Here is a 12,806-nt window from a genome sequence, read left to right as displayed (position 1 = left end):
TTGGATGTCGAATGTCGCTCAAAATCCACTTTCTCCACTCCCACCTGGATTTTTTCCCAAAGAACTTAGGACCCGTCAGTGATGAACAAGGGGAACGATTCCATCAAGACATTCGCACAATGGAGCAGAGATATCAAGGTAGATGGGATCCTCACATGATGGGCGATTACTGCTGGTTCCTAGTTAGAGATAGTGATAAACATTACAAGAGGAGGAAATAAGGGTAATTGCATCCATTGTGATAGCTGTATATTGTGTATATTACACATATGTGTGCATGTTTGTACCTTGATCTTTTTTACATCTTATTGATGATATTTAGTCATACTAGTGTTATAACTGCATTCGTAACATAGTTAAAAATACAAGTCACGTAATATATTTTCGTCGCCTTCACTACAATCTTCTTTACCAGTGTAACACAAAAACGTTACGTGTTACGACATTTTTACTATCATTTTCGTGTTCAGGAGGTTCGATTTAGTTAAACTGACCCTTTTTTTCCCGTGTTGCAGAAAAAAAGTTTAAATTTGTTGACTAGTGTAATTGAAAATAATAATTGATATAAAATGCACGGAAAACAATTTTAAAATAAGTCAAGTGCACTCTATTTTCAGTCATTTATTAATTTGGATTGGTTAGCTGTAAAATAATCAAAATTACTTGATTTCATTTACAAATGTACTTCTCTTAATAAGGGAAAATTGTATAATAAAGTAATATTTATTATCAATATTTAAGTAACTAAATCCAATTTCTGCTGGCTTGTTGAACTCTATCTATCATGAAATCCCGGACGACAGTCGACCCAGGTTATCGCAAGAGAAGTGCTGCTCATAAGACAAGGGCTCAATGGTCAATACTTACAAGAAACTCGTCAATACAGCTTTGGCGTTGTCTTCAATTTTTTTAATAAACATTTATAATATAAAACATTTAAAAACAAACAGTCTATAAACTTTTACGATGGATGCATAACTCAAGTAAATGATAATTCTATTGTAAAATGCTATGTTTATACTGAAGCAGAACTAATTTATGCATTAATTTTCGCTGTCAATATATCCGATGCCTCCTGCTCTTTTGAATTGTATCGGAAGCTCATGCAGGATAGGTGAGATGGTGCTACCTACATAATTCATTATTTCTTACACAATTATGCTTCATATTCGGACAAATTACATTTTATTAAGCTTTTATTAAATTCTAAAATGCCAAAATAATAGAGTTGCCATGTCAAAACAACTTGTTCTTAGAAATAAATTCTTGTCAATGTATTTTATTGCATTTGCAGAAAGAAGATTCAGGCACACGTTTAAAAAAAAAAAAAATCAAAATTGAAGACAAACTTATCAATATAAATTTAATATCATGAAAAGTGATATTTTTCTTTGGTGATTAACATATTTTTATCAACCTGTGATTTTTCAAAAAATAATTAATTTGTTTTTTGATCCGCTTAGTTAAAAATTATTTATCTTCTTGATTAAAATACTACCTAAAGTGAAAAAATAAATTAATTTATGTGCTTTAAATATTTGATTACATAACGCATATAAAATAGTTAGACATTCAATCAATGAGATAATTGCAAAATGCTATCATGACCTAAAAGCACACGTGATATTCTAATAAGGCTCTGTAGAAGCTATGGACGTCCTATAGAGCGTGGGGGTCTGTTCACTGAGGATGCTGTCCATTAATTATATTATTTAAGCGGGCACGCTCAACAGTGCCGCTGCCTGAAGCCTCCGTTTTTCAGGAGACAACGGACAAGCGACACTGGAGGATGCGTGCCCTGGTAAAAAATTATTGGATTTGGCGGTTTAAAAACTTGACACCTGTGACATCTTACAATGCATAATATGAAAACCGCCTCTGGGAATTTGGACTCTTTTCCAGATTTTTATTACTTATGAACAAAAGAATCAAGCAGTAAGCTTAGTTTTAAGTAGTTTATTATTTTCAAGCACCTGCAACTTAAGTTCTAAGCATATATGAAATACACATATTATATTTATATTTACACTCTAACTTTTTTATTTTATTTGTCCTGCCATCTACTGAGATCTATTACATTTCATTTATCAATGGTGATGGGTTTGCTTCATCCAGTTAGAATACATAAAGGTGGATACATATTTTTGGACATTGTATGACACATTACTCCATTCTGAATGAAATGCAATTAACTTCCCACGTATATGTTAAATCTGTTGGATTTTCCATGGAAAACACAATTTTGAATCCCTACATTATTATTTCGTGCGAATTGTAAGGTCACAAACGAATAAGCTGAGAATTCCCGAAAACCAAAACCACCAGACGGACACACCTCTACAAATTCTACTTTTACTTATAAGTTGAAGTTGTTCAGCGTAAATAAATTTAAATATGAAGATATCTTTACATCTATATGTAAGTTAAATCCGGTATTGAACTGAATACAATCTACTTTTTTTAGTATCTCGAAAGAAAAGTAATGATTTGTTTTCAATTTGTTATCTGACACATGATTTGTTTTACTATTCTTGTTTTACCTTTTTTACAGACCTTTCTATGTTCTTTATGTTTGCTATGATTTCTAATTGTGCATTTTCCCTCAACATAAACCTTCTTGCTGTCTATTTCTTCTCTCCCAGTGGCCATGCCGCCGACTTACTTGAGCAAGGCACTCTCCCCAAAATGCCTTAAGAACATCAGCCATTTTGTATATTTACATATATGTTTGTATTCTTGTTATTAAGCGTTACTGTTCTGCCACTTTTGGCTAATCGCAACGACGAGAATGAGTGATGATTTTATGAAATCTATAAAAGGACACCGAAAAATAACATTCATGCTCAGGCTAGGACTGAATATTCGGTGGTGTGATGGAAAAATATTTAAAGTGTCTCTGTCCTGAGGAAAGAGAAATACTAAAAACAATTGTCTAATAATAAAGCAGCTGTAATTCTTTGTTCATAATTAATGCGAATCTGGTTATACATGTTTACTTAAAGTCTCTGATACAGTACTGAACGGTCATTTTATACTTAAACTATACAGCAGAAAAAACAACAGGAAAACAAAGCAAATACAAGATGGCACAAAAGAAAATTAAAGGTTGCACATACATTCTTAACGGAAAGTGTGTGATATGTCAAGAAAATGTTAACATGTACTGATGGAGTGCATAGTTGACACGTTGGTTCTTCGGCGCAAGGCTGCAAGGTACAAGTGGCCTTGTGTCCCTCTACAACTGAAAACAAAAGGGGCCCTCACAAATGGTAGCCACGTTGACGCCGTTGTGGGGCTTATAAACTACTGAGAGCTACCTGTACCAAAGACGTCGAAACTTATTTTGAAGTAGGAAGGAGAAGTGGGTGGGCATTTCTCAATCGCTTTTCTATGAAGAAAAGCGATTGAAAAATTCCACCACTACAATTCAAAATAAGTTCCGAAATTCCGTGTATATATAGGATAATTCCGGGAGAGATGGACCAGTTCGTTATATATAACGGCATATGCTAGAATGCACTGGTGGCGATGTTTCCTGCTAATGGTGGAAGTTGGTGACACGCTGTGTTGTTTTTGTGTTCAATGAGCAATTATTTTAGCCAAGATACCGTTTCAATTGGAATGAAATGGGTTAAAGTTTTTTCACTCTTTACATGGAATGGTTTTACGCAGCGTCTCCTCAAGTGAAAATGATGTTAGTCAATCGTTGTTCTTTGTTGTGAGGTATATATGTGTAAAAAGGACATTTTTCGACAGAATTATTGATAATTGTATATTTTTAAGAATGGTACTTCGGTAATCAAGTCCATTTAAGGTGTTTTTGTATAAGAGTACTGTAATCTGTCTATATTGGATGCCCCCGCACGAAATTTTGCTCTTTAGATACGCTAGATAATATGAGGCTTTTGGCTTCTTGTGTGCGAGAACTAAAATATTGTGACGATAATGTGGAGGCAAGACGGAGAATGTTCTACAACCCTGAGGGATACTCCTGTTATTGATAATATTGCTCGTGAACTTGTCTTGCGCTTTTGGTGTTGTGGGAGCGAGCGGGGGGATATGTCTTTTAATATTCACTGAAAACATGCACACGATTTCACTGTGAAACACCAAAAACTTTTGACGTCAAACTTGCTATATTACATAAGTCATATGTCCATATTAGATACACCCAAATGCGGCACAATCACAGCCATGGGCGTCCGGAAGGGGGCAAGGGGGGCCGTGGCCCCACCTGGAAAATGAAAGTCAACCAAAAAATATGTATTTCACACATATAATTTCATTTTAGCCACAATAATATGTGTTAATTATTGCATGAACACCATAAATTCAAATTTAAGCAATGTTTTTTAGGGAACAACACTATTTTTGGTGAAAATTTGCCTTCGTTTGCACCCCCTGAAAAAAATACCTTCCTTGCCCCTCCCTGGAAAAAATCCTGTGGACGTCCATGCATACAGCACGATAGGCACATCGAGTTACACCATATATAGAGAGTGCACGGTGTTTATAATTGAAAAAACTAAAATATTCTTCCATACGTGTACAGTAAACGTTGTAAAGTATACATTTCATGAGCGTCATGCGTCCCTACCTAAAACCATTTTATACGAAGCGTAATTCTTCTCGGTTGAATAATTATCGTAACTGCGCTCGTGACCTAGAGGTCGCTTCTGATTGGTTATGCTACGAGAAATGCTACGGAAATAGAACGGATCCTACCCTTGAGAAATGCCATGAAATATGCCATGGCATCTGAAATGCCATAAGATTTCTCACTTTACACGGTAGCAATTTGGTCATGGCACAAATGTTAAGAAAAATGCTTTCGTCTAAAGCGGGCCTTACATTGGAGAGCGACAGGATGGCTATTCAAACATTATTTTCAACGAAGGTAAGAATTTCTTGTGTAAACCGATAACAAAAATTCGTTTAGCAAACCTTTTAGATTATGTAGCAAGTTGTAAGTTTCCTAAAATTACATTCTCCTGAACCTAAGAATTAATATAATAAAGCGCAACGGCAGGGTAGCTCAGACGGGCTAAATATAGTATCTTTATGCACAAATAGCACTAAAATTGACATAATTTTGGTCGTCCCTAGCTGCCACGGGTCTATAATACAAAAAATTAAGATTTTTACACTACGCTTTTGTTTCCTCTTGTTGCGACTTGCGAGTATGTGTAATTCAACGGTGGGAGTAAGAATCGGAGAAACTCACCATATTACAAAGGAAAATGTATTAAGTGAGTAAGCGCATGATATTTATTATTATACACTATGCCCTTTCCGATAACTTGATATTAACATATGCTTTCTTTGTATTAAGCAGACATTTTGCCATTGTATTTTCGTCATCTTTGATTTCGATTACAACAATTTTAAAATTATAATTCCTGTAAATAAGAAAGCCCTAGAAGTTGCGAAACATGAAACATAATGGAAAATATTTTTTGTAATAACTATTCTTCTCGATAAATGTGTATGTATAAAATAGAGAACCATATTTACTAGCCATGAGGAAAAGTAGAATATCACGTAAGAAACGGAGTCAGTTATTAATAACAACTATAAAAATAAAAATACAGTTGCATGGAATTATTATGTATTATTCTTTACCAGATTCACAAAAATAAAGTACTTAAATTATGAAAATTGCAAGTGACGTAAACAAGTGCAGCACAAATTTTAAGGCTTTTTCGAGTTCCGATATCTTTTCTGTTGTTGACGATCGTCTTATTAAAGTTCTTAGTTTCACAGCACTGATTATTTATCTATCATATCCCGACATAATTTCTGAGGTTAGGATGAAATTAAACTTGCAATTTAATGTAATAGCAGCACGTTTAGCATCAAATTCCCCATGTATTTAAATGGGAGAACAATTACCCATCAAAAGCGTGAGGACACAACAAGGGTGCTGCCACCTACAATAGTTTGCTTTGACTAGGCCCATTAATAATATGTATTTTCAGTTTGCAAAGAAATAATTGTTAAAATTTTCTTGTTCACTTCGTTCATTTATTTAAGTCACATCAAATCTGTAGGGGAGACCGGGGCACATTGTCACAAGGGGCACGTTGTCACAGTAGCAATTCTGAGAAAAGCCTAAACGTCAGCGAGTTGGTGCTGGTTTCTCTTTTACCTACTAGATATCACTTCCAACTGTACTCGCTTAGAAGTGTGCGGGAAACACGTGGCTCAGTCAGTTGAGCTTTGTCTGTTTTCAGTGCTTCAGTGTAAATTTTTTGAGTCCTGGAATTTTCCTACTGTGTGTTCGTGAAAGCGTGAGCGGTAAGTATTTTCGCGTGTGTTATGTAGGTTAGAAATAGAGCTTCATAATGTGGTACTCTGAATGCGCTTAATCTTATTGCTTGGTACAGATATTTTTAAAAAAGAGGAACTACGACGCGTGGGGCAAGTTGTCACAAATAAGACGGGGCATGTTGTCACTGTGACAATGTGCCCCACTGTGTGTTAGTCATGATACAAGTGGTGTATTTCTCTTTTAATAAGTGGCTCTGTTGCTTCGCAGATGGTGAGAACATACAAGAGAAAGACTGAGAGGAATGCCCCGCCCATGGGAGACCTACTGGCTGCAGCAAGAGCCGTGAAAAGAAACGACAACCCCGTATCTATAAGTAAACCTGCCCAAGAATTTCATGTCCACTACAGAACATTGGCGAGATTTTGTGCATGTGTTACAGAGAGTGAACTACAGTCCGGGCAATGCTCATTCACATTGGATTACTCAACATGTAACAGAGTATTTGCGCAACATGAGGAAGACTTACTAGTATCATACCTAAAACAAGCTTCGGACATATATATAGGAACATTTTTGCAATTTATTAACTCTAAAATCACAAGAAAGTTGAATGCCACTTGCAAATTTCGTGTGTTGGAAGTGTAGGCCCTATCTTTTGCGAATGTTCTTACTGAAACAGTTTTCTGTAACCTTTAAGTTTGTAGTTTTGCTTCATTAGCTACTCTGTAAGCTAGTGTTGTTTTCATGAAGTTGTGAATTACCTACAAAGATTGATGTAACAATATATGTATCTTTTGGGATGAAGAAAATATACAGGCCCACCTACTTTATTTCCTGTTTAACTAGCATAATTTACCATTTAATTTAATTAGCTTTTAAGTCTCTTTTACATGCTAAGTATTTAGTGCTAGTAACATTTCCAGTCTTTTTCTAGGAGTTGCATTAATAATATATACCTATTTAATGAAACTGCCACTAGAATAGCATGTGACAACTTGCCCCAGATATTGTGACAACTTACCCCGCATATGGGGTACATTGTCACAACTGTATTGACCATAAAGAAGAGTTAATAAGTCCAGTTCAGGATGAGTTACATTGTACAGAGGAACATATGTTGTGCACAAGATTACTAAGTATTTGCATGTAAAAAATTATAATTCTCGGCCTTACGTGAGAGCCACAAAAAAATAAAATGTGAAAATTGTGACAAAGTGCCCCGGTCTCCCCTACTTATTATTGCTACTTCAAAATAATTCTTCTTAAGTGATGTATTACCAACACACTGTATTCTACAAATTGTACTCGATACACGGAATAGTAAATAGTAACGCACTGTAAATTACTCATTAAACATAGAATAAATAATGCCAAATGCCGAACCCTAAGAAAAATATTGCCAACTATCAGTAGAAAAGTTACTTTAATATAAAAAATGTAGTCCGCCTGTCCGGGGCCTCCGAGATACTTATATACTCATGTACGGGTCTCAACCTGATGACGTCAAAAGATTAGTAGTGCGTTTTGGCGAAATACATGTATTTGAATGAGAGATTTGTACGATAAATAGTTTCTGTAAATCTATTCATTTCAGAGTAAGAACAATAATTGTTATCGCAAACTAAACATAGTTGTCTCCTGATCAGTTACAAGTAAATTTATGCGTTTGTATGTAGTACAACATTTAATTAGATGTTAGTAAAAAAAAAGTCTGTGTTCAATCAATGCGAGATGTACGACATTTAGGAATTTGTGAACATAGCTGAATTGTAATATTAATTACATGAATGCCGACTTTGTAACTATTATATTACTTTATTTAACACGATAAAAATGTTGATTGTGATTTATATGCCCGTTTTATTGTTCATACGTTGTCTGAAATTGTGCAATTTAAAAGTGCAAGAGTCACGTCTTTAACAATTTTCTTTCCAGTCACAATAAAGGATATTCACTTACTTTTGATATACTACATGACGTGACAGAAATACAATGTACGTCAATAGAATTTTACGACTTTGTTTAATTTTATTAGCATATTTCACAAATACATTGTTGATAATTTTGTACATTTGTACTTGGTAATGGATGTTATATTTTCGCTTTATCGATTATTTCTGTCAAAAACAGGAAGATCTTTTTGATTATTGCGTGCGATACAATTTCCACGGGAGTCTTCCCAAGCCCTTCCGTCCATGGCAGTGTGCCAACTTAGCTCTCTTGGAGCCAGATCTGGCTCTTTCGTGCACTCTAGCCGGACCCTCTGGCCGAGTGGTTAGCACATCGCGCTGCGACGCCAAGGGTCCCGGGTTCGAATCCCGCTCGGGCTTGATTGTTTGTGAATGTCCATTCATCAATTTCATCACTCATCCCCATCTTCACAAATTAGCCAACAGGCACAAAACGCGAAGTAAAATAAACTAAATCAATCAATCAATCTTTCGTGCACTCGTTCGGCTGTGAACTGGGACGCCCACGCCCGTGCCCCACTATGATGCCATCTCTGGTTCCGACCCACATAGACCACCTTTCGTCATAATTATACATTTTGCACGTGACGTGATATTGTTATATTGGCTACGTCACCCCCTCTCTCTTATCTCTCCAGCTACTTCTTTATAGCACAATGTTAGACGTGAAATTGACAATATATGGTCGTCAGGGAATTCTTTACTTTCGATTTCATACCACCATCGGTGGATTATTGAGATGGGCGATGCCGCCGGATTCAGATGTTGAAAACTAAGAATAAACTGTCATCAATTTAGAGTTAACGATAATAGCAGTGCCCCACCCCTTTGACAACTAACATTACCCTAGAAGGCACTTTATCCAGCCATTGTAAATCTAGCTCCATGAGAGTCAGTTTTAACTCCATTTAAGGTAAAATTTAGTTATTTTATGCCCATCAGGTTTGGCAACACAGCCAGAAGGCAAGGGAAAAAGCATTGATCATATGGGAGTATCATTTGATTCATTCTCTTGTGAATATAAAACTTCCGATGGAATAGAAAGAGATGTCAACGGGAAGAGGGCAGTTTGAAGATGAATTTCACCAGCGGAAAAGTCGAAACTTCCATTTGATTAGCCGTAACTTGATGTTGAAGTTGATTCCCCATAAGGAATACATGGGATTCCGAAAATTATTATTCATCATATTTTTCAAACATCGTGTCCAGCTTAATAATCAACATAACAAAATGTTGGCACTTGCACCATGGAGAGAAATTCATACTCTTGGATACACCCAGGGTTTGATTTAGTAGCAGTGCCCATTCGGGCGATACTGAAATAAATGCACAATTGGTGCGTAATTGTATCTCCTCGCCTTAAGGTATTTGGAATTGTAGACAAGTTGCTAAAGTGAAAATTTACTATGTAAAAATAACGATTATTACATTTGCATTGTCAGTCATTGTGATTTCATGTAACACAATTGATTGATTTACATTTATGCTCTGTGGAAAAGTAGAAGAGCGAGATATTATCTCAACCTTTTCTAAATATCACAAGCACAAGGGGAAAATATAATTATCAACTTGTATGTCAGCAAATATTTGCATGGCACGATTTCAGTTACATGTCCAGGTACAGTTAGAAGTAAATTGTCGTTATTAGGGATGAATGAAACACGCTGATATATATATATATATATATATATATATATATATATATATATATATATATTAAAACTTACGCCTTTTATCCTGAAAAATAACTTGGCTAACCTGTCTCTTGGTTTTTACCATTATCTAGCATGCTTACCAAAAAGGAATATAATTATAAGGACTTTAGAATACGATATTCTTTTACCAATAATCCCTTTATAGAGCATGAGATTTATTGTATCGTCTTGCTTTGGGCTTCTTGATTAAAGTAAGTTGTTTGCAAGTTGCAATAATATTCTCAACGAGTTTAACGTTTCGTGTGATCGCAAATCCCCTTTCATAGGCTTGAATTACTGTTAGGTCATTTAAGATTTGTGTTCTTAGCACCTAGGTATTGAGAATAGGTTAGGCTAGTACGTTTGTTGCATTAGTATTTGTACACTTTCTCTCTGTGCTTGCATGTAAGATTTTGATGCGATGTAACCTACAACCAAACCACGGGAACTTGGGCATCCAAATATTTACCACATTTCTAGAAAATTAAACATTTATCAAATTAGACACGGGAATTTTGAGTTTCCAAAGTTGGAAAGCTTATTTAATACGAAATTCTATTCTTACAAGCTCTTTTCTCAACCATCTGTACGTAAACATTTACAAAATTATCTTGCATACATAACTTGGACATTAAGTAGTTCTCATTCCACAGGAATTATATACTGACGTCGATAATTCTTTACGAACTTACAGTAAGTTCCAAATGTAGGATGAAATTTTATCTATATCGCCTTTTTCCATTGGTAATTTGAAACATAAAGGTACTTTATGCAGAACGGTAAAGATTGGGTTTTACTTCTATCAATATTATTTACGTATTTTCCAATGTCATATAACATTTGAAACGTTCTTCAGGTGAAAGCAACGTTCTGAACGAATAAGAGAGGACTATTCACTCAGAAAACTAAATATTATACTCTTACAATGCACTTTGTTAAATATTGTAAATGGACTATACTTGACTAATACTGTGACGTCACGAGAGCTGGTGCGAGGCCCTTACATAAGTATAAGTATCTCTCGGAGGCCCCGGCCTGTCCCACCCGTGACAATATATCTGTGAAATTCTTCTTGATTCGGAAATCCGGGACCAACGTGTTTGGCTGAGACCAAGCTGAGAGTATCCGCTTTATCTTCTGAAGAAGATGAACGGCTGTGTCAAGCGAATAAGCAAATAACGCCGTACGTGTGCAGCGTGCGTTCAGAAAATCAACGTGATAGGAATCGATAGCTACAGTGACTGCTTTTATGGAACGCCACTCGCTGATTGATGCGCACGAGGAGGATGTGAACGGCATTTCCATTCCAATCAGAAGCCCAAGGCCCAGCCGTTCCCACGTCATTCATTCAGCTATCGAGCAGCCATATCTGGAAATCCCGCTTCCATAATTCCACAGTTTATTTTCCTCTTTGCTCTTAGTTTCTACGTGGAAAGTGAAACGTTTCTGGGCTGGGATTCACGCTGTTCTTGACGTGACTTTACTGGAATATATATTTGCTGAACGCCTGAAACTATAAAGTTTATTGGTCGAACTCTGAGATATCCTAGCGTTTAACATGCTCTCTAACATAACACTCTCAAAACAGGCACTAACCCTCAAAATAGGCATTTATAGGCACTGTGAAAATGCGTTTTCGGACTAGAAACGCCATGAAAGGAACTTAAAACATTGAAACTATGTTTCACTAAAAAGGAATAAAAATGCAAATAGGCAGAAATGTGCACTCTTTTGAATACAAGTATCCCTTTTATATTTTTGCCAAGACTGGAAAAATTAGCAAAATAATTGTACGTATTAAACAAAAAATCAGCCACTTTGTACTAAACATAATTTCGAATGGGGGTAAAAGTAAATTTAAAATCAAAATTTCCAGAAGATGAACTTGAAAATACATTTTCATACGACAAAATCGAATCTTCGGAAGAAGAGTTTGATGTTGGTGTTATTACATATTTGACCTTCCCCATGTAAACCTTTAGAACTACACTGTGAATACATACTTTTATATTTTTTTGCAGTATGTGACTGACATGATGCAGAGGCCCCTGTGTGATCTTTACGTCTAGTTCACGATTAGTTGATCATTTTAGATGTAAAGTATAACACAGTCTGAATGAGACATGCCAGGCGATGGGACAGGCATTTCGTGTTCTTCGTAGAGTTGCACACAGAAACATAGTGAAAATTTGAAAGATATCGATAAAGTTTTCAGCACCGAGCGAATCTCTGATAGACATTATATTCTAGGAATCAACCATATTCGGTAGTACTGCGTCACAACTGCGTCGTTATAACTTGTTGTTTTTGATTGGTTGAGCTTCTCTTTTATGCAGTTTGTTGATTCTGGTTGTTATTTGTTTGCCATGTTTGCGTGATAAAACACAAGGGATTTTCTTAATGCGCTGTGGGTGGATCTATACAACTAAGGGATTGTGTTAGAAATTGCTGCTTTCCATTTATAACTTATGAAGATTCGAGGAACTCGCGTGAAATGTAGAATAACTTCAAGATATTTAGTTACAAGCAGTTCTTACCTGTTCTTGGAGTGACTTAGGTTGAGGCTCTCCACAAACAGTCTTGTGGCTCTGTGATACGCAGTGAATGAGATCATGCAAGGATGGAAATGTTTATGAGGCTTGTAGACCAGTTTCAAGGCAAATAAAGTATGGCCTTCCACATGTATACAGTAGAAAAGGGTCTGAAAAAATCAAAATAAAGGAAAGCTCAGTTGTGACGTAATGCACTTACTTTGAACGAAGGTGACTGAAAAGACGGGCATCCGCGTTTGTGTGTTCTATTACGTAAGTAATAATAAATTCATACTTGCAGCGACCAAGAACTTCTATATCTCTGAGGGTGAAGATTGCA

The 12,806-nt window shown here is 35.9% G+C and overlaps 1 long non-coding RNA gene across 1 annotated transcript in view; it reads right to left on the bottom strand.

Annotated features, from left to right (window-relative positions):
• The window catches only part of LOC146001312 (uncharacterized), a 35,589-nt gene extending 22,999 nt beyond the window's left edge, over nt 1-12,590 (bottom strand). Inside the window, exon 1 of the long non-coding RNA XR_014443564.1 lies at nt 12,473-12,590. This is a non-coding gene — a long non-coding RNA (uncharacterized LOC146001312). The remainder of the gene's footprint in view (nt 1-12,472) is intronic.
• Nucleotides 12,591-12,806: the final 216 nt, after the last annotated feature.

The sequence above is a fragment of the Lepisma saccharinum genome, chromosome 17, assembly GCF_977018435.1.
Source record: "Lepisma saccharinum chromosome 17, izLepSacc3.1, whole genome shotgun sequence".
NCBI lineage: Eukaryota > Metazoa > Arthropoda > Insecta > Zygentoma > Lepismatidae > Lepisma > Lepisma saccharinum.
The sequence above is the reverse complement of the archived record's forward strand: the minus strand, read 5'-3'. Positions and strand labels throughout refer to the sequence as shown.